The 18,920-nt window shown below is 43.1% G+C and overlaps 1 protein-coding gene across 7 annotated transcripts in view; it reads right to left on the bottom strand.

The window, feature by feature from the left end:
• The window catches only part of TULP4 (TUB like protein 4), a 223,243-nt gene that overhangs the window by 143,319 nt on the left and 61,004 nt on the right, over positions 1 to 18,920 (bottom strand). The gene's annotated exons all lie outside the window — the stretch shown is intronic.

Below are 18,920 nucleotides of genomic sequence, written 5' to 3'. Positions count from 1 at the left end.
TGTGTGCGAATGAACAACAAAGTTCAGATGCGACTCATGTTGATAAATAATACATGCTTATGTAAATTAATCTTTTTAAGTGCAGCAGTTTAAGCAGACTTTCAAAAGAGGGACAGCCTTAAAATTCATTAATTCTTCAGTCTTACTTCACCCGTGCCATCTCCAGCAGCTCAGCAGTCCTTCAAAGGCTCTAACTCAAACAGCATAAACCAGATGATGTACACATCCCCAAACATCGCAGAAGGCAAAAGGTTTTCTGCGCAGCGAGTGGTACAAGCAACGAGTGGCAAGTGGTTTGGCAAGGGCTGAAGTGGGAGGCAGGGCACTCTGGGCAAAGGCAGGACGAAATGGGAGTCCAGAAAACTGAACCATTTTTCCCTGGTGATGTCAGAGCGAAGGGAACTCCCCTCAGGAAGGTGAGAGGTGGGACTGCGACAGCACAGTCAGAAAGCCCAGGGCCAATGTGCTTGTGGTGAACGGTTCCGGGACCGAGTCTGGGCTCCTCTGCGGGACCACCTCTTCCTCCGCCAGGGATAATCCCACCAGATTCGTATGTGTGAGCTTGTGTGCCCCCTACCCTGCCCTCACTACCCGCCCCAAGGCATGCATACACACAGGAGGGATGCACGCTTACGGCAGAAGGCAGTGGGGAAGGAGACTCACCTAGTGACTCGGGGACAAACTTAAGAAAATAAATCTAAATTAATGGGGACCTAATCAGTAAACACGATTTGTACTCAACAGTTACCAGCGGCCAAAAACTGAATGTGTACACTATGCTTGAGGTTTGCTAAATCTAGTGGCTACATAAATATAAAACAATTCTGATAAACTTTCCCCAGAAAAACACATTTTCACTGGTCACCAAATTACCAAGGTTAGAGTACGCTCCACCATAAAATGACAGATCTCTATGTCTACTAGTGGCTACTGCAGTTCCAACAGCGTTGAAGGTCAACAGCGTTGGAGGTCACCACCAAAAAACAAGCAGCTGTCCTCAAGGTCCCGGTCAGACTACACTCCTGCTTCTGTCCTTACAGCGAACACCATTCATCACCCAGGAGCAGATCATCTTCAACTAAGCTCCCCTGGCCACTGGATGAACGTTCCCTGAGCTCTGTGATCCCTCTGAGAACGGTCCTCACTGTTGAGCACGGAGAAGGCCCGACCAGAAGGGATTACATTCACATGAGAAGAGGCGTCCTCAGGGAGTCCCAGGAGGGGAGACTGCAGACCAAGTAAGGCAAAGCTCCCACAGTCAAGAGCAAACTCTGTCACAGTCAAGGCCTACCTCTAAACCATGCTGGAAATGTTCTGTGATCACCCTTTCACCTCCACAGTCCCCTCTTCCATGTCTGGTCCCTCCGTGGTCCTGGCTCTGCCTCGGGGCAGCGATTCAAGTCCCAAAGCAAATCTCACCTCGCAGCCCACTGGCCGGCTCCCTCACAGAAAGTACAACAGAAGGCGGGTGTAGAAGGCTCCACAGGACCTGGAGCTCGTCATCACTGCCTTGGGGCAGTCACAGGTCAGCAGCTCTCCTGTGGCGCTGACCTGGACCAGAGAGAGCTCACAGGCACAGAGTCAACAGGCTTGCTGCCCCCAAGTGTCCAAAACAAGATTAATTTCCATGAGCCTTCACCAAATTGTATTTCCTTGAAGCATGTAATCTCAAGTGTCCATTTTTCATCGTTGTTACCCTTCACACTTTTCAGCTAGTTTGTACTGAAATCTCCCGCCAGGTGCTCCTGCAGCAGCCTGGATTTTCTCCATCATGACGGCGCCACCGCGGCCACCGCTGCCACCACCCTAGAGGCTGGAGGGCAGATACTGGCTACTGCTGACTCCATTCATTCTCTGCTCCTAGGGTAGAGCCTTGATCTTCCCCTACGACCACCATGCCCTGTTTTCAGTCTACTTGCTAATAAAGGGATGACTCCATCCACCCCCGGCTCAGGCTTGGCCCATCAGAGCACTGTCTCCCTCTGTCCACAATGTCTGGTTCAGGTCTAGGCCTACGACCAGCTCCACATAGTAAGAGTCAAGCCCAGCACTTTCACTGGGGAAGAGCAGTCTCTCTTTTTCAATGCAGTAAGAACTGGGAGACTGTTAGCCTGAGGAATGAGCCTGTCTATGAAGCCAACGCTGACAGAAACAGAGATGGAGAGACACCAGGTCCCAAGGGCCCCAGCCATGACTCAAACCTGATATCCCTTGAGTGTTCTTAGTTTCACAAGTCAAACACACTTCTTTTACTAAATGCTCAAATCAGTATGAGTGAGTTTTGTACTTGCAACCAAATACATCATAATTAATTAAAATCTGTATTCATCTTATTTATCTCTATAATCACAGCACTTGGGACACGTGCGTGACTCAGTCAGTTAAGCATCTGCCTTTGGCTTGGGTCATGATCCCAGGGTCCTGGGATCGAGTCCCACATTAGGCTCCTTGCTCAGCAGGAAGCCTGCTTCTCCTTCTGCCTGTTGCTCCCCCTGCTTGTGCTCGCTCGCTCTCTGACAAATAAATAAATAAAATCTTTAAAAACAAACAAATAAGCAAAAACCCACAGCTCTTGGCATGGTAGCTAGCACAAAGAAGAGGCTTAGTGTTTTTCAAATGAGTTGAATGAAAACTTAAATATTTGAGATATTTTAATTTTTTTAAACATCAACAGTAAAACAATTGCCACAATTCAACATCACTAAGGAAAAATTATGAGAGGGGCACCTGGGTGGCTCAGCCATTAAGCGTCTGCCTTTGGTTCAGGTCATGATCCCAGGGTCCTGGGATTGAGCCCCACATCAGGCTCCCTGCTCAGACAGGAAGCCTGCTTCTCCCTCTCCCACTCCCCCTGCTTCTGTTCGCTCTCTCGCTGTCTCTCTCTCTGTCAAATAAATAAAAAAAATCTTTAAAAAATATATATCAGAAGTTGACTTTCCAGGTATAAATCTTTTTTTTTTAATATTTTATTTATTTATTTGAGAGAGACACAGTGAGAGAGAGCATGAGCGAGGAGAAGGTCAGAGAGAGAAGCAGACTCCCCATGGAGCTGGGAGCCCGATGCGGGACTCGATCCCACGACTCCGGGGTCATGACCCGAGCCGAAGGCAGTCGTCCAACCAACTGAGCCACCCAGGCGTCCCTCCAGGTATAAATCTATTCTAGAAAAGCAGCTTTCCATTTATAGACATTATTGTAAATCCACAGAACTTCAGTTAATTCCACACTACATGAAAAGTCTTGGCCTTTCCTTCTACATTAAGCTAAATCTATGACAATCATTGGTTGTTATGCGGCAACATGAATTATTTTATACTTTTGATCATTAAAAAAAGGGATGTGGGCTACTTCAAGAGAACATCTGGCTCTGGGTCACATCTTTGAAAATTTAATTGGCTCTTTTTCCACATAAGAAAAATAAGATAGCTGCTCAACAGCAGGGCCAAATGTTCCTAATAAATGTCATCCCAACTGAGAATGGATTCTCTTTTAATTAAATTATCCATTTTTCAGACATGAAGGAAATCCCATTATACAAATGAAACAGCAGAACATAAAGCTGGGTTGGGGGAGGGGAGGTTTGAGCGTTTTAATATGAATTCATTACCATATTTTGAATTGTTTTTCAAGTTGCCTGGATGGGTCTGTAAGGATTAAGCTACACTATCACCTAATTCCTTCTTCAACAATGCATTTTCATGACCTCTGGCCATAGTTACCGATGGGTATAATTTAGGGCGATGAAACAAAGTCAAGTTACTGGTCTATATGGTAATAAACCTGAATCATTAAGGCCTACCTCAATGTCACTAAGCCCTAGAATTGATATTCCCTTCTAGAACAAAGCCACACTAAGATGAAATACACTATTTACTATTTATTTTAAGGTGCCAAAGGCAACTCCCAGCTCCCATGGAATTTACACACAAACAAATGATAAAATATTAAGTACCAATCAACTTATCTGAACACTGTTCTTAAGACTAAGAATTTTCAGAAGAAGGTGAGTATTTGGTTTAAAAAAGAAGAGGGGGTAGCAAAGACTCAAGTACTTAGCAGTTGGGGAATGGAACAATTAAATGTGTTAAAAGTAGGAAATAAAAGAAACTCGAAGAATTTGGAAACTTGGAGCCAGACAAGTTCTTAAAGACTGCATGATTTTTAAGGATAAACAAAATTAAAGGTCAGAAAGTAGCTGGCCCATGGTCATGGATGCAAAGACTATCAGAACTGGACCAGAACCCCCAGGCTCCTTCCTGCTTATTTGGGTCCATCATCACATGGGGGAGTTTCAAAGAGACGACGATGGCTCAGTGTCAAGTGACTGCTCCCTGGCACCATCTTCATTTCTCACTGTGTGAAAATGATTCACCACATTATTTTCAATTACTCAGGAAGAAAAGGGAACTTGCTACCTCCCAGCCTCCGGACTGCTGTGAGCTCATTAGCAGAGGGGGCCTTTCACATAAGTCTCTATAGAGAAAGGAGGTGAGGACCTATTGCTTAGTACCCGCCTGTCCCAATCAGCATCCCAAGTCTCACTCTCCTCAGTGAGGGTCACAGGGAACAAGCTAAGAAATATCACGGCCTATAAAACTTTTCTCCAGAAAACTGCAGTCCTGAGGTCAGACAGACAAAGCTCTAAGATGTTGATGAGACTGAGCAAAATGCTCCATCGAATCAGGGAGAAACCACCTTAAACAAAGGACCAATAAACAGACAAGAATCTCAGGAAGAGTGGCCTGGTCTTAAGGATAACTCAAAATAGACAAATCAAACAGAGTAATGAATTATATTCTCACCACGCCTGGGTGGCACAGTGAGTTCACCGCCTGTCTTCAGATCAGGTCATGATCCTGGGATTTTGGGACAGAGGCCCGCATGGAGCTCCCTGCTCAGCAGGAGGTCTGTTTCTCCCTCTCCCCTGCTTGTGCTCTCTCTCTCCCAAATAAATAAATAAAATCTTTTAAAAAAATAAAACAAACCATATTCTCAATACTATGACTGACTAAAATTCAAACTTTACCTGGAGGGTGACCTCTCTGTTCTTTAGATTATCCATTCGCAGGAATTTAAAAGCAAACTGACTAGCAGGTCTAACTAAACTAACCAATTACCATCGGTCCTATTATAAGAAAGCCAGGCATGAGAGATTCCATAACAAGTACAAAGTATACACTGCTTTTCTTACTAGCAATAGTCTGTTACGAGTCTTTTCCTGAACCTAAAGAAAATATGAGTAAATTCACCTATAACTGAGGTATAGAAAGGGGTTTTCTAATTATGACTTAAAATCCAGATGCAATAAAAGACTGAAAAATTTAACAAAATAAGAAGTTTTCAGAGCTTTTGCAGGCCAAAAATAAATAAATAAATAATAATAATAATAATAATTAATAAGCAAAGTGGAAAGATAAATAAAAGAGAAAAAACGTACATATCACAAATAAAAAACTAATGTCCCCACCTAAGAACTTTTAAAATTTGAAGACGGCGAAGTGATTAAAAATCTTGTAGAAAGATAGACAAAGGATGTGACTACACAACTCATAAGATAACAAAAATGGCCCTTAATATTTGAAAACATGTTCAAGTGCACTTGTAATAAAAGAGAGTCAAATCAGAACTATACTGAGGTGCCATTTCTTATCTAGCAGATTGGCAAAAGCTTAAAAGCTTGATAATACACTCTGTTGGTGAAGCTGTGGGAGAAAAGGTATTTTCATACATTGCTGGTAGGAATGCAAAATAGTTGTACCATTACGGAAGGGAGTTTGGCAATATATAACAAAACCACATATGCTTTTACATTTGACTCAGCAATCCTACATCTAAGAACTTACCCCGAAGACACATCTCCAATAATATGAAAATACATATGCACAAGTGATTCACTGCAGCATTATTTATAATTACAAACTACAGGAAATTCCCTACATACTCGAACTTGAGGCTGCTGAACTGATCCTGGCACTTACACACAGTAGAGCACCGTGGGCCGGAAGGGACTGTGGGCGATCTGCACCAGTGGACATGAAGTCACCTCCAGATGTTAAGTGGAAAAGCCAAGTGTAAGAAAGCATTTGTGTGTATATAACACACACACATACACACTCCTAAAACTAATACGATGTTATATGTCAAATTATATCTCAACAAAACAGGCAAAAAACACACATATATATGTGTATACACACACACACACACACACACACACACACACATAAAAAATGCTCCTGTCAACGAAAGAAGAGGAAGGTAGAAAACATTATAAATCATAGAGACACTTACTTTTATAGAAGGCAAACAAATATCATAAGGTAACAAGAGAATTTATCAGGTGGGTGGAAAGGGTAGAAGAGGTAAGGGAAGGAATGTCAGTTCTCCAAGAATACCTTTGTGTGTTTTTTTAGTTTTCAATGGATGTTAATGTTCTACATATGCAAAACAAAATAAAATCAACAAGAACGGATAGAGGGGAAAATCCAAAAATGAAAATGAAACCGAAACAAATAAACCCAACTGTGTTTCAGATGAATTACTTAACTAAACTAAAGAAAAAGTAGAGGGGAACTAATCCAAGTCATTTAAGAACATCAGTAGTTGCCTAGTTGTCCCCAGTGTGGGGGGAGGTGGCGTGCAGGGACACCCTGCCAGCAGACCCTGAGCTCTTCTCTCTTAGCTCAGTGGCCATAACATAATACCATGGACTGAATGGCTTAAACAAACAAAATTTTATCTCTCACAATTCTAGAGGCTGAAAATCCAGGTTCAAAGTGACCAACGAAGTAGGTTTCATAACAAGGCATCTTCTGTGGCTTGTAGACGGCCAGCATCCCACTGTGCGTTCACCTGACCTCTTCTTTGCACACTAAAGGGTGAGCAAGCTCTCTGGTGTCTCATCTTACAACAGAGCGAATTCCATCACAGGAGCCTCACTCCATGGCCTCCTCTAACCCAAACCACCTCCCTAAGGCTCTATCTCCAAATACTATCCCATTGGCAGTCTGGGCTTCAAAATATGAATCTTGGGGAGACGCAAACATTCAGTCTGTAACATCTTTTTATGTAGGTGTGTTTCTGTATTAGGATGGGAGACTCTGAGACTATTTCAGATGTATTATGAGATTCAGCAAACTATGGAAGGAAAAATACAAATATCAAATGAAGGAAGCCATGGGGTAGTACGGAATTGGAAAATCGGCATAAACTCGGGACTCCTAAATACACACATGTGCTATACTCGTGTGTGTCAGTTTATCACCTCTCAGCTCCAAATGCACCTTTCCATGTCTGTACTGGTAAGACAGTGGAATTCTCTTAAGCGTTTCTCCTTTAATGTGAGCGTGATGTTAAACTTTTTCAGTACAGGGCACTGGAGGGACACCATCGGGGAAAGAGAATTCCCAAGGGCCATGGGGGAGGCGGAATGCTGGGTGGGTGTGAGGAAATCCAGTAGAAACTGCCACAGCCACTGGCTCAGAAGAGTCTCTCTTGTGAGCCCCTGGCCTTTGGCTAGTGACATTTCTGCAGTTTCCTCACCACAGAAACCAGAGCCCCTGCCACCTGTTCTCCCAGCTGTCCACGGCCTGGAAGGCTGCACACTGAGTGGTCCCTCCTTCTGTGAGCCCCCTTCCTCCAAGCTCCCGTGTGGCCCATTCACCTTCCACCCCCAGACTGCCCCTGCATCCCACACCACCAGCTGGTGATCACTTGCTCCTCTGACTGCTCTCCAAAGGGCTGTTTACTGCTCGCCTTCAGACCGCCCCAGCCTCGCTCAGCCAACAAACTTCTCTGCTATCTGCTGGGATGAACCACACCTTTGCCAGAGAGATATGAACCCCCTTCCAAGCATGTCTTTTCCTTGGGCCCTCACCCCCAGTCCTAGGGTCCCATATAGTTTCTTTGTATCTACTGTAACATTTTTATCAGTCAATAATTTCTCTGTTAAACTTTTCCTGTTTAACCTACAACAGGGTTTCTGTCTCCTAACTGACCCAGACCTCCACGGTACGTATATTCGCAGATATATATCCACTGAGAGCCCAAGGGCAAGGAACACCCAGAAGCAATGGTCACATCTAGAGGCCAGATCTTGGTTTCTAATACCACCATATCCCTCCACACCCCAACAAAAGCAGAATTTCTCCTCAGAGAAATTATATATGAGATGAGGCTGCGACATCTTGCTATGTCCCAAAGAGGCACCCCCGATGGCCGGAGTGTACTGAAAGGACCCACCAGCCTGACAGTGCTTCCACTGACCAAATCTGCAACAACCTGAGCAAACCGGGTATAATTAAGTTAATAAGTCTTGAAAAAAAAAAGAAAAAGCGAGTTCAGAAAACTGAGATCAAGAAAAATCCACGAGTTCCTACAGGCAACATACAGGTGGGTGGATGGACAGATGAACGGGGGAGAACAAGGAGCTCTTGCTTACACGGAATATCCACCTATGCAGGGAGGACTGGAGTTTAAAATCAGCGTTTTGCAACCATCACAGTAAAGACTGGTTCAAGCAAGAATCAATGGATGATCAACCCACATAGGAACAGGAAATGTGCGTTGTTTTAAAGTGTCCTCCCACTGCCTGCTTGTAAATACAAGGTGAAAACACATTAACTACACAGCGAGAACACTGGATCAAAATCAACATCAGCGACGAGGAGCAGACAGATGCCGTGTGCCTCCACATGTGATACCCTAAGACCCAACATCCAACATAACTCATGGAGGACTCAGCTGGGGATGATTCACCTGAATTTAATAATAATAAAAATCAGACACACTCCAAATGCAGAACATTCTATTAAAGAGGGGGAGGGGTACTCTTTCAAAATGCCAATGTCCTAAAAGATGAAAAACAAAACCAAAACCCTAAAGCACTGTTCCAAAGTAAAGGGGCTTAGAGATACATAGTAACTAAATGCAATATGTGATCCTAACCTAGATCCTGTACTAGACAAAAAGGTTCACAAAAGTGGAATATGGACAATAATATATTAGAGTACTCACCCTACAACCCAACAATCGCACTACTGAGTATTTACCCTAAGGATACAAATGTAGTGATCCGAAGGGGCACGTGCACCCGAATGTTTATAGCAGCAATGTCCACAATAGCCAAACTATGGAAAGAACCTAGATGTCCATCAGCAGATGAATGGATGAAGAAGATGTGGTATATATCTACAATGGAATACTATGCAGCCATCAAAAGAAATGAAATCTTGCCATTTGCGACAACGTGGATGGAACTAGAAGGTATCATGCTGAGCGAAATAAGTCAACTGGAGAAAGACAATTATCTTATGATCTCCCTGATATGAGGAAGTGGAGATGCAACGTGGGAGGCTTGGGGGGTAGGAAAAGAATAAATGAAACAAGATGGGATCGGGAGGGAGACAAATCATAAAGACTCTTAATCTCACAAAACAAACTGAGGGTTGCTAGGGGGTGGAAGGGTAGGGAAAGGGTGGTGGGGGTGGACACTGGGGAGGGTATGTGCTATGGTGAGTGCTGTGAGGTGTGTAAACCTGGCGATTCACAGACCTGTACCCCTGGGGCTAATAATACATTATATATTAATAAAAATTTTTAAAAATTAAAAAAATATATATATTATAGTACTAAATTAATGCTGTATTTGCTGAAGTTGATAACTGTACTATAGTGGTTATGTGACAGAATGTCCTTATTCTTAGGAAATATACACTGAAATACTTCAGGATAAAAGATCAAGATAAATATTCTCAAATGATTTGGGAGGGACACACACACACACACACAGGGCATGGGAGGGAGGGCTCAAGAGAAGGAGGGAGCACATAAGACAAATGAGTGCAGGTTAACAAGAGATGATTTTGAGTAAAGACTTAGTGTTCTTTTTACTTCCTGCCAACTCTGGTGTAAGTTTGAAATTATTTCCCAATAAAAACATTTTAAAATGTTCTAAGACATACATAAAAAATCTCTCTGGAGTAGGCATGCAGTTCTGCCACAATACTCAAAACAGTGTTGTCCAAAACTACATTGTCCAAACCAGCCACAGGTGGCAACTGAGATATGGCTAATTCGAACTGATATAGACCAGATATAGACCAGTTATAGATACAGACCAGATTTCAAAGGTTTAATATGAAAAAAAGAACATAATAGTTTTTATATCGATTACAAGTTGAAATATTTTAGATATATTGAGTTATATAAGCATTAATATTAATTTCATTTGTTACTTTTTATTTTAATGTAGCTACTAAAAACTTTAAAATTATATATGAGGCTCATATCATATTTCTGTTGCACAATGCTGATCTAAAATACAGTAATTTTTTTTTTTAAGAGGTATTTTATTTCGGGCTCCTGGGTGTCTCAGTCAGCTAAGTGTCTGCCTTTGCCTCAGGTCATGATCTCGGAGTCCTGGGATCAAGCCCTGCATTGGGCTCCCTGCTCAGTGGGGAGTCTGCTTCTCCCTTCTCTTCTGCCCCCCACCGATCATGTGCACATGTGCTCTCTCAAATAAATAAATAAAATCTCTTTAAAAAATAAATAAAGAGGTATTCATCAATTAAACAAGTATGTCATTACTAGGGGAAAATGTCAATTGACGTTACAGATCCTAACTACCTTAAAATAATTTCAATCTTGGAACTAAGGTAGATAATTAGGCTTTTTGAAGGCATAATTAAGGTTAAAGAAAATTTTAAGGCCTAGAACACAGGAAAAGAGCTCTTCAGTCGTATTGTTTAAGTAAGTCCCTAATTAGTCACAAATGTTATCTACAGCAAATTTCCTGAAGAGGGGAAAAATAAAATCTAAGATCATGAAAATATCAAGTAAATGGAGAAGACAATAGCTGGTTTTTTTACATTTTTGTTTTCAAACTCTGAGTAAAATGAATATAAGATCAACTTCTCAAGCCCTCAACATTAACTTACAGCATCTTATTAACAAAGCCATTAGACATTTATTTCTTCTACAAAGGAGTGTATAAAATAGACCTTACAACCATGTTATTTCCAAGGTTATTTATTTTTTTATCTTAAGGCTCTGATTAATGACCATGTCCTTAAACTCTACAACCTAAGAAGCAAGAAAAGAGAAGAGCGCTAAGACAGACAAAATTGGCTTCTGTCTTGAGCACCGTTAGGGGGTCACAAGCAGCAGAAAAGGTTAGAGGTGAGCTTGAAAAGGAGGGTCACTCCAGGACAAAGAAAGGCCCCTGGGACGGAGACAATTTCCTCTGTATTTAGTGGACCAAATCTAAGTAGGCCAAGTGGAAAAACAACAAATGCCAGTAAAGATTCCATAAAACAGCAACAATGAGGAAGAGAAACCAAATGGAGGTTGCCAGAAGGTACAACAAAAACACCCAGCAGTGTAATCTTGGGCAAAACGCACAGGCATGTTTGTTTTGGAAGTTCAGAGTCAAGCATGTGGGCGGACCCAATTAGAAATACCCAACTGTGGCACAGTACAGATGCTCCCTTCTCGCTCCCTTCCTGCACCCCCCAGGCCCGGCCCAGACCACATCCCAGAGAGACAACTTTGCTCAACTTCGGCCACAAACCTCCTGTTAGAGCACGACACCCACTGCCCCGCGTGCTACGCACCCACTGCTGCATCGTGCCTGCTGGGGGATTGACAGATGGCTCCCCGACACCTGAGGGCATGAGTCAGGTGTGGTGAACTCAGATGGAAGTAGGTGGGATGAATGAGCCCTGCTTAAAACAAAGTCAAGAATGCCTTACAGGTAAAGAAGCAATACACATGAGGTGACCAATGTTCCAGAATCCCAAACCTATAATAAAACTACTGGCATGAGCCCAGCCCCCCTCCTAGCAAGAACACCTCCAACCTGCTCCTAACACCTCACCTGCCTCCCACCTCACATTCCACTCCCATATTTTGCAAACATGAGGCTACTCCTCAGCAGAGAGGCCACGGCTCTACTGTTAGCCTTGAAAGGAAATGCAGATGGGTACAATACCCAAGGATGACAGTGAGTCTAATAGTAATCAAGAAAGAACAAAGACTTATGAGCTCTTTCATGTATATCATCTGTGGATTCCAACTTCGGTCACCAGCACTGCAGGAGGCAGGTATCATTGTCCTTAAAAGATAATACAACCACAACACAGAGGCAGTAGGGTCCAGGAACCCATGGGCTCACCTATTAATAAATCATGAACACAGATTCTATACTGGGAGAAATATTTATTTGCCCAGAACTTTCAGTAATAATCTCACTCACTCTCATTTTGACATGATGTAGCTTGAAGCTCCTTCCCTAGGAGGCTATTACCAAAAAAATTATTGCCTTGTGTCCACATTCCTCTCTCATTCTCTCTAGCAGAAATACACCCAAAAGACCATGTTTTCCTGTATTGAAGTTACTTGCAGACATGATTATTTATTTCTGTTAGGAGAAAAAATTTTTTACACAAACTGCTAAGGGAAAAAAAAATTAATGCCATCATTTCAACAAATTCTAGCTTCTTAACAAAATAGAATTCTATTATATTCTGGCTTTGGTTTAGGGAAAAAAATCTATATTTAATGCTTTTAAGAACCTTCAAAAATATCTTAACAGGAGATTTCTGATTTAAGTTGTCAAACTAAAGATGATCCTAATCCTTCTCCCAGAAGTCATTTCACAGGAGTGCCTGGGTGGCTCAGTAGGTTAAGTGACCAGCTCTTGGTCTGCGCTCAGGTCATGATCTCCTAATGAGGAGATCAGGCCAGCTCAGTGGGGAGTCTGCTTCCCCTCTGCCCCTGCCCCCATAGCGTACTTTCTTTCTCTTTCTCTTACCCTCTGTTGCTCGTGAAAAAGAAAGAGAAAGAGAGAAAGAAAGAAAGAAAGAGATGAAAACAAACACAAAAGCTATATTCCACGACACCCAGATCACAGCAAAGGAAGACAGAAAATGGATAAGGAGTGGCAAGTGGAGTCCCAGCATAGCGCGAGGCTAAACTGAGTGCCTCCAGAGAGATGCCAGCAGCGGAAAGCCTAGAAAGATTTCGGCATGAGCCCGTGTGCCAGGAGAAAAGCCACACACGAGTCAGCATTGCACAGGGCAGCAGCGGATGCTCCTTCCCTCAGAGAACTCCTTCCTCATGGAAGCAGGCAGGCTTGTCCCTCACAGTGTCAGATGATGACAGCTCATTCTACCGGCACCACAAACCAAAGACAGCAGCCTTGGGTCCTGGCACCGTGAAGATAGTACAGGGACTGAACCCCGGGTGATTTTCCGAGAGGTTAAGAGGATGAATCTATGGGGCTCCTGGTTCAGTCTCAACTCTGTCAATGAGAGAGATATGTCACCTTGGGCAAGCTGTTTAGCCCCTCCCTCTGTACCTCAGTTTCCTCCGCTCTAAAATATGGTAATAACAGGTTCAAAATCGGAGAGTTGATGTCACGATTAAATGAGTTAAAGCTCTTAGAACGGCATCTAACACACAGCGGCACTAAGTGAATACCCGCTGCTTCACCTCTTCCTATGGCCTCCTCTTCCCCAGCATACGTGTGCGACTGGAAGGGCCTTATCTAGAGAAACTGAACCACCCCAGAGAAATATGCCTGGATGCTGACATTTGGCAGTTAGCAAAGAAACTGTCAGTTCTCCCCCAGATTATTCCACAGTAAAATCCACCAGCTGAAACGCCCTCCCATGCACACAGAGGTGCCAAACAGCTTTACGGTATATTACTTTTAAACATCATTGTGAAATTCCAGAATATCTACGATAGAGAGCAGTTGCCAAAACTTGCAGATTTTTTTTAACAGATCACATATAGAGGATTTAGAATAATAATAGTAACAGTCAATTTATAAAACCCCCATGATGTACCAGGCACTGTTCTAAATGCTTTACCTATAGTCACTCACATAATCCTTACAACAAATCTACATGAGAAAAGTACAATTTGTAAACCATTTCAAAAATGAGAAGATTAACAGTAAAGAGATGTTAAATAATATACTTAAATTTAGGATTTGGAGTCTAGCTTCAGGGTCTGAACTATTGTGCTTCCCAATAATAGCTCTCCAAGTCTGAAGACTATAGAAAGATGCTGTCAAAATGTGGAAGGAACCAACCTAGAAATCTATACCCAGACAAACTATCAATCAACAGTGAAGGAAGAATTAAAACATTTTCAGATATACAAGTCTTGAAATTCATGACTTACAAATTTTTTCTTAGGAAAATACTGGTGATTATGCTCCAACGAAAAAATGAGGTAAACCAAGAAAGAGAAAGATACAAAGTCAAAGAACCAAAAGATACAGCAAAAGTAAGAGGCAAAGGAAATTATCAAGGTGATGAAAAAGGGAAGTTCAGGAAGTGAGCTGGACAGCAAGTCCTCCCAAGAGTAGAAGGAGGACAAAGGACTCCCAGATGGAGGTCCCCGGGGGAAAAAAACAAAAACAGAAAGAACAAATAATCATCTTACTGGTCTGAACATGTAGAAAAATACTGAAAATGCTGGAAGATCTGCAACAGATAAAGAAACCAAACCACTAGGAAAAATAAGACCTTTTTTTTTTTTTTAAGATTTTATTTATTTATTTGTCAGAGAGAGCAAGCAAGCGCGTGAGCACAAGCACAGGGAGCAGCAAGCAGAGGGAGAAGCAGGCTCCCCACCAAGTAAGGAGCCCGATGTGGGACTCGATCCCAGGACCCAGGGATCATCACCTGAGCCAACAGCAGCCACTTAACCAACTGAGCCACCCAGGCATCCTGCAAAATAAGACTACTTTCCTCGCAAAGGAAAAAATTCCTCAACAGTAAAGGAAATATAATCATAGTATCCTACTTGACTCGCCTGGGCACTATACGGACACGGTTTAAATAACATAAACACTGAATAATGAGTTACCCAATTACGAAAGAGCAATACCAGGATGACTGGCTTGCAGGGCAAGGCTGGGCTGAGTGACTAAGGAAGGGAGAGCTGGATCCCCTGCCAAGATAGGCAAGAAGCCAACATCCCAAATCCCAAAACTGATTAATCAAACAGGTAATAAAGAAGCCTTCGGTGAACAGCCTCAACAGGAGGCGGGGGCAGGCAACAGAAGTGAGAACACCGCTACTGGTCATTATTAGCATTTACCCGCATGTACGTGTTCTTGTGATAAAGACGAACTCACACTCCTGAGCTCTGGCATAAAAACAGGTAAGCCAGGTGAGGTGAAACAAAACTCTGATCTCAATATACAGAAAAGTCTTATTTCTGCCTCTTTGCTAGAACAGTTCCCTGTTCAAAATAACAATTCGTAAGACACATTTAAAAGAGCTGTTTCTCACATACGCCTTCCATCTCTAATACCTGGTTATACTCTGACTCAAGAGTCTTCCTAAAGCCATCCATACATACACTATCATAGTATCACAGTGACAGGTTTCGACATTACTTCTTGAAGACTCTTATTTTTATAATAAACTATCTTAAAATTATAAATATATAAATATGATAAGTTAAAGAACATAATAAATATTAAAATAATCAAATAAATTCCACAATAAATGAAATCAATGCTATCAATTCAGCTTTCCACATTGGTGGATCAATGCACTCAACTGAATGCTCATTTTTAAATGGACGCTTGAATTTTTCAGCACTTCTCTCCGAATACAACAGTCTTCTAATGGTCTTAGAACGCAACCCGAACCAAAAGCAGCGCCCCTTCCGTCCCGCGAACGTTCATCACTACGTTTTCATCCTGACTACTCGGGGCCCAGACCTCGCAGCCCACACAGCTGCAACCCTTCACACCAAACTTCACCGTCCGAAACACAGTCACTCCTGACTCTGTTCCTCTAATCACTGTGGTTCCCCTTGGCCGAAGCAGCATCTCACAGAAGGAAACACAGTCAGACATGAATTTTATCCCAGGTCTGCCATCATCCTCTAGTTCTGTGCCTCGGACAACCCCGGCACGCCTCGGAACTACAGCTTCTTCAGCCGCGCAGCGGAATAAAACCGAGCTGCAGAGAACTGTTACGGGGGCTAACCAAAATGACACACATAAAACACATAGAAAGTTGTGGCCACATAACACATGGCAACTGTCACCAGCAGTTACTGTCACCAACTTTATTTCCATGCAAACCACATCCATCCACTGACACATGCACAGGTCACCTGGGCAGAAACTGCTCCTTGGTGGTTGTGGAACCAAAGCCCAGCAGCGGCCAACCAAAGGCCGAGATCCAGCTCCGTCCCCAGAAAGCACTGCCAGCCACTCCTGGCCCCAAGACTTCCTCCTGCAGACTGAAGCACTCCATACCCCAGCAAGCCCATCCCCCAGGCTTTCGAGTCTACTTTAAAAAAGAAGACAGGGGCACCTGGCTCAGTTGGTTAAGGTCTGCCTTCGGCTCAGATCATGATCCTGTGGGATGGAGCCCCAGCGGGGGCTCAGGGGGGAACCCACCTCTCCCTCTGCCACGCCCCCCGCTTGTGTGCACCCTCACGTATGCATACACGCTCTCTCTGTCCCTCTCCCTCTCCCCTCCATCAAAGAAATAATTAAAATCTTTAAAAAAAAAAAAAGTTAAAAATAACAAAGAAGATATATCCCTCACCAGGAAAATTAAATTTACTATGGCTACAATTGAGAAATTTAAAAATAAAATTTTAAAAAGATTTTATTTATTTATTTATTTATTTTTTGACAGTGAGAGAAAGAGATCACAAGTAGGCAGAGCAGCAGGCAGAGAGAGTGGGGGAAGCAGGCTTCCCGCTGAGCAGAGAGCCCGATGAGGAGGTTCCATCCCAGGACCCTGAGACCATGACCTGAGCCGAAGGCAGAGGCCTAACCCACCGAGCCACCCAGGCGTCCCAAAAATAAAATTTTTAAACACATTTACTTCATTCATATATTGCTCCACCCTCCCAGCCTCACTATGAAGATTCTCTTATCCCATTTTCCCCACTCAGAAAAGCTTTAATACTAACGCTGGAAGATAAAAATGGATCAACTTAGTAGTACTCTTTAGTTTTAAATTCCCTTCCAGCATATAAAATTAGGTAAGTTCCCACTGTTTGTTTCATTGTTATTATGTACAAGTTTACCTGAAAAACTGTAAGAAAGGCTGAAGGACTGTGGTTTTGCAATTTGTATCTTTAATTATCTGCATATAATTAAACTTTCAAATCCCCTGTGCACACCAACAAAGCCCCCACTTCCACCTAGCAGCGGTGAGCTGCTTCTGCCCCCACTGCACCAGCAGGGGGACCCTACAGAGAGCCTCCCCCGTCGACTACAGCAAAGAACAGCAGCCTCTGGTTCATGCTCTCTGAATGCGATGCATCTGTATGATGAGCACTTAGAAGGCCTACCGGGAAGGAGACAAGACAGACATGGTCACCTAGCATACTCAAATACGCCCCAATAAACAGAGCTCGTTGCTTGACCAGAAGAGCCACCCAAAGTGAGTCACTAACAAATTATATTTAACTCAGGTCCTGAAGACGAGCATGTCAATTTTCAAACTTGACCGCAACTTCATGCTGATACATTAAGCCCAGAAACAGCTACATCTGAGCACTGTGTAAATCAGATAGATTATTAAGGCAGCACCTTGCTTAAACCTTCTGCCCTGGATTAACTGGCATACAGAATGCCCTGATATGAGTAAAATCCCCATTACAAACCAGGGTATACCTGTACACAGTAAACATTTCATAGTTCAGCGGGAAGAGCTAAGCATGTCAACCTCCTATCAACTATGGTGGATTTGTCCCAGGGATGGCAAAATATACATATAGGCCCTGTCCTTGTCCAGCCAGACCCCAAATGCATCTTCCTGGGGGCACACCTGGTGTGGTAAGGTGAATACAGACACGTGCTTAGGTTGGAGCCAAAGGAAACCCAGCACCTTTATGTCACACAGAAGAGAGAAACTGCTTCTCTGAGGCCAGAATGTAGCTTAATCTTCTTGCATCACTCGGGGGAGTAGGGGGGAACCTATCCAAATTCTATTTCTCAAGACCCCGCAGAAAGGTCCTCTTCATAACAAAATCGGTGTAAACTTCAGCCTTAGTTCTTTCAATGACCCAAATCTTTCGTTCCATACCTAACTGAAACACACACAGAGAAAGAGATATCCAGGTGCACACGTTGCCTTTACTGCCAGATGGTGGACTCCCAGCAGGCCCAATCCGTAATTCATCTTGGCCCGTGGTGGCTGGTCCACACAGCACCCAGCACTCGGCAGAGATGCAATGAACACCTACTGACTGCATATGGGTTTTCAAATCTTAACTGTGAAACAAAAATCAAAAAACACCGTCTCTGGCCTCACGAGTCAGACTAGTAAGGAAATGGAAGGGTACTAAGTAGCATGCAAGGGCTGGACAGTAAGAATACAGTTAAGTGAATCGGCGTACGAGGCACACAATGTCATCATCCACACACCCAGCACCCGCCATCTTCAAATCCCTTGCAAAACCATATTCTCACAGATCCTCACAGCAACTCTGAAAGAAAGGAACTGTTATTTCAGTTCAACCATGAGTGATCTAATGACTTGAATGACTCGGGCAGGACCACACCAGCTAGTTAAATGGTGGAGCTAGAACTTCTTATAACAAACATATGGGGAAAAAAGGAACAGAAATGGGAGAAGAGGACTGCACCCCCGGAAATATAGCCCAGGCCTCTCCTGTAGCCATCACTAGGATACCACAATGGGTGACCACAAATCCACCAACTCACCTTTTTGTGAAGAATTCATAAGGAAGAGAAAAAAGATTTGCAATGATTTTTCATTGGCTTTCACCCAAATTAGTCATATTTTCTCACTAGAGTTAGTGCACAGATCCTTAAATATGTTAAGTATGCAGACAGAGCATAATGTCAGTATCATACACCCAACAGATAGGAAAAACAATGGCTCTTGTCCAGTGGATTACTG

Source organism: Lontra canadensis, unplaced genomic scaffold (genome assembly GCF_010015895.1).
Source record: "Lontra canadensis isolate GAN:19392208 unplaced genomic scaffold, GSC_riverotter_1.0 scaffold92, whole genome shotgun sequence".
Classification (NCBI taxonomy): Eukaryota; Metazoa; Chordata; class Mammalia; order Carnivora; family Mustelidae; genus Lontra; species Lontra canadensis.
Note: the sequence above shows the minus strand (reverse complement) of the source record. Positions and strands in the feature narration are given on the sequence as shown.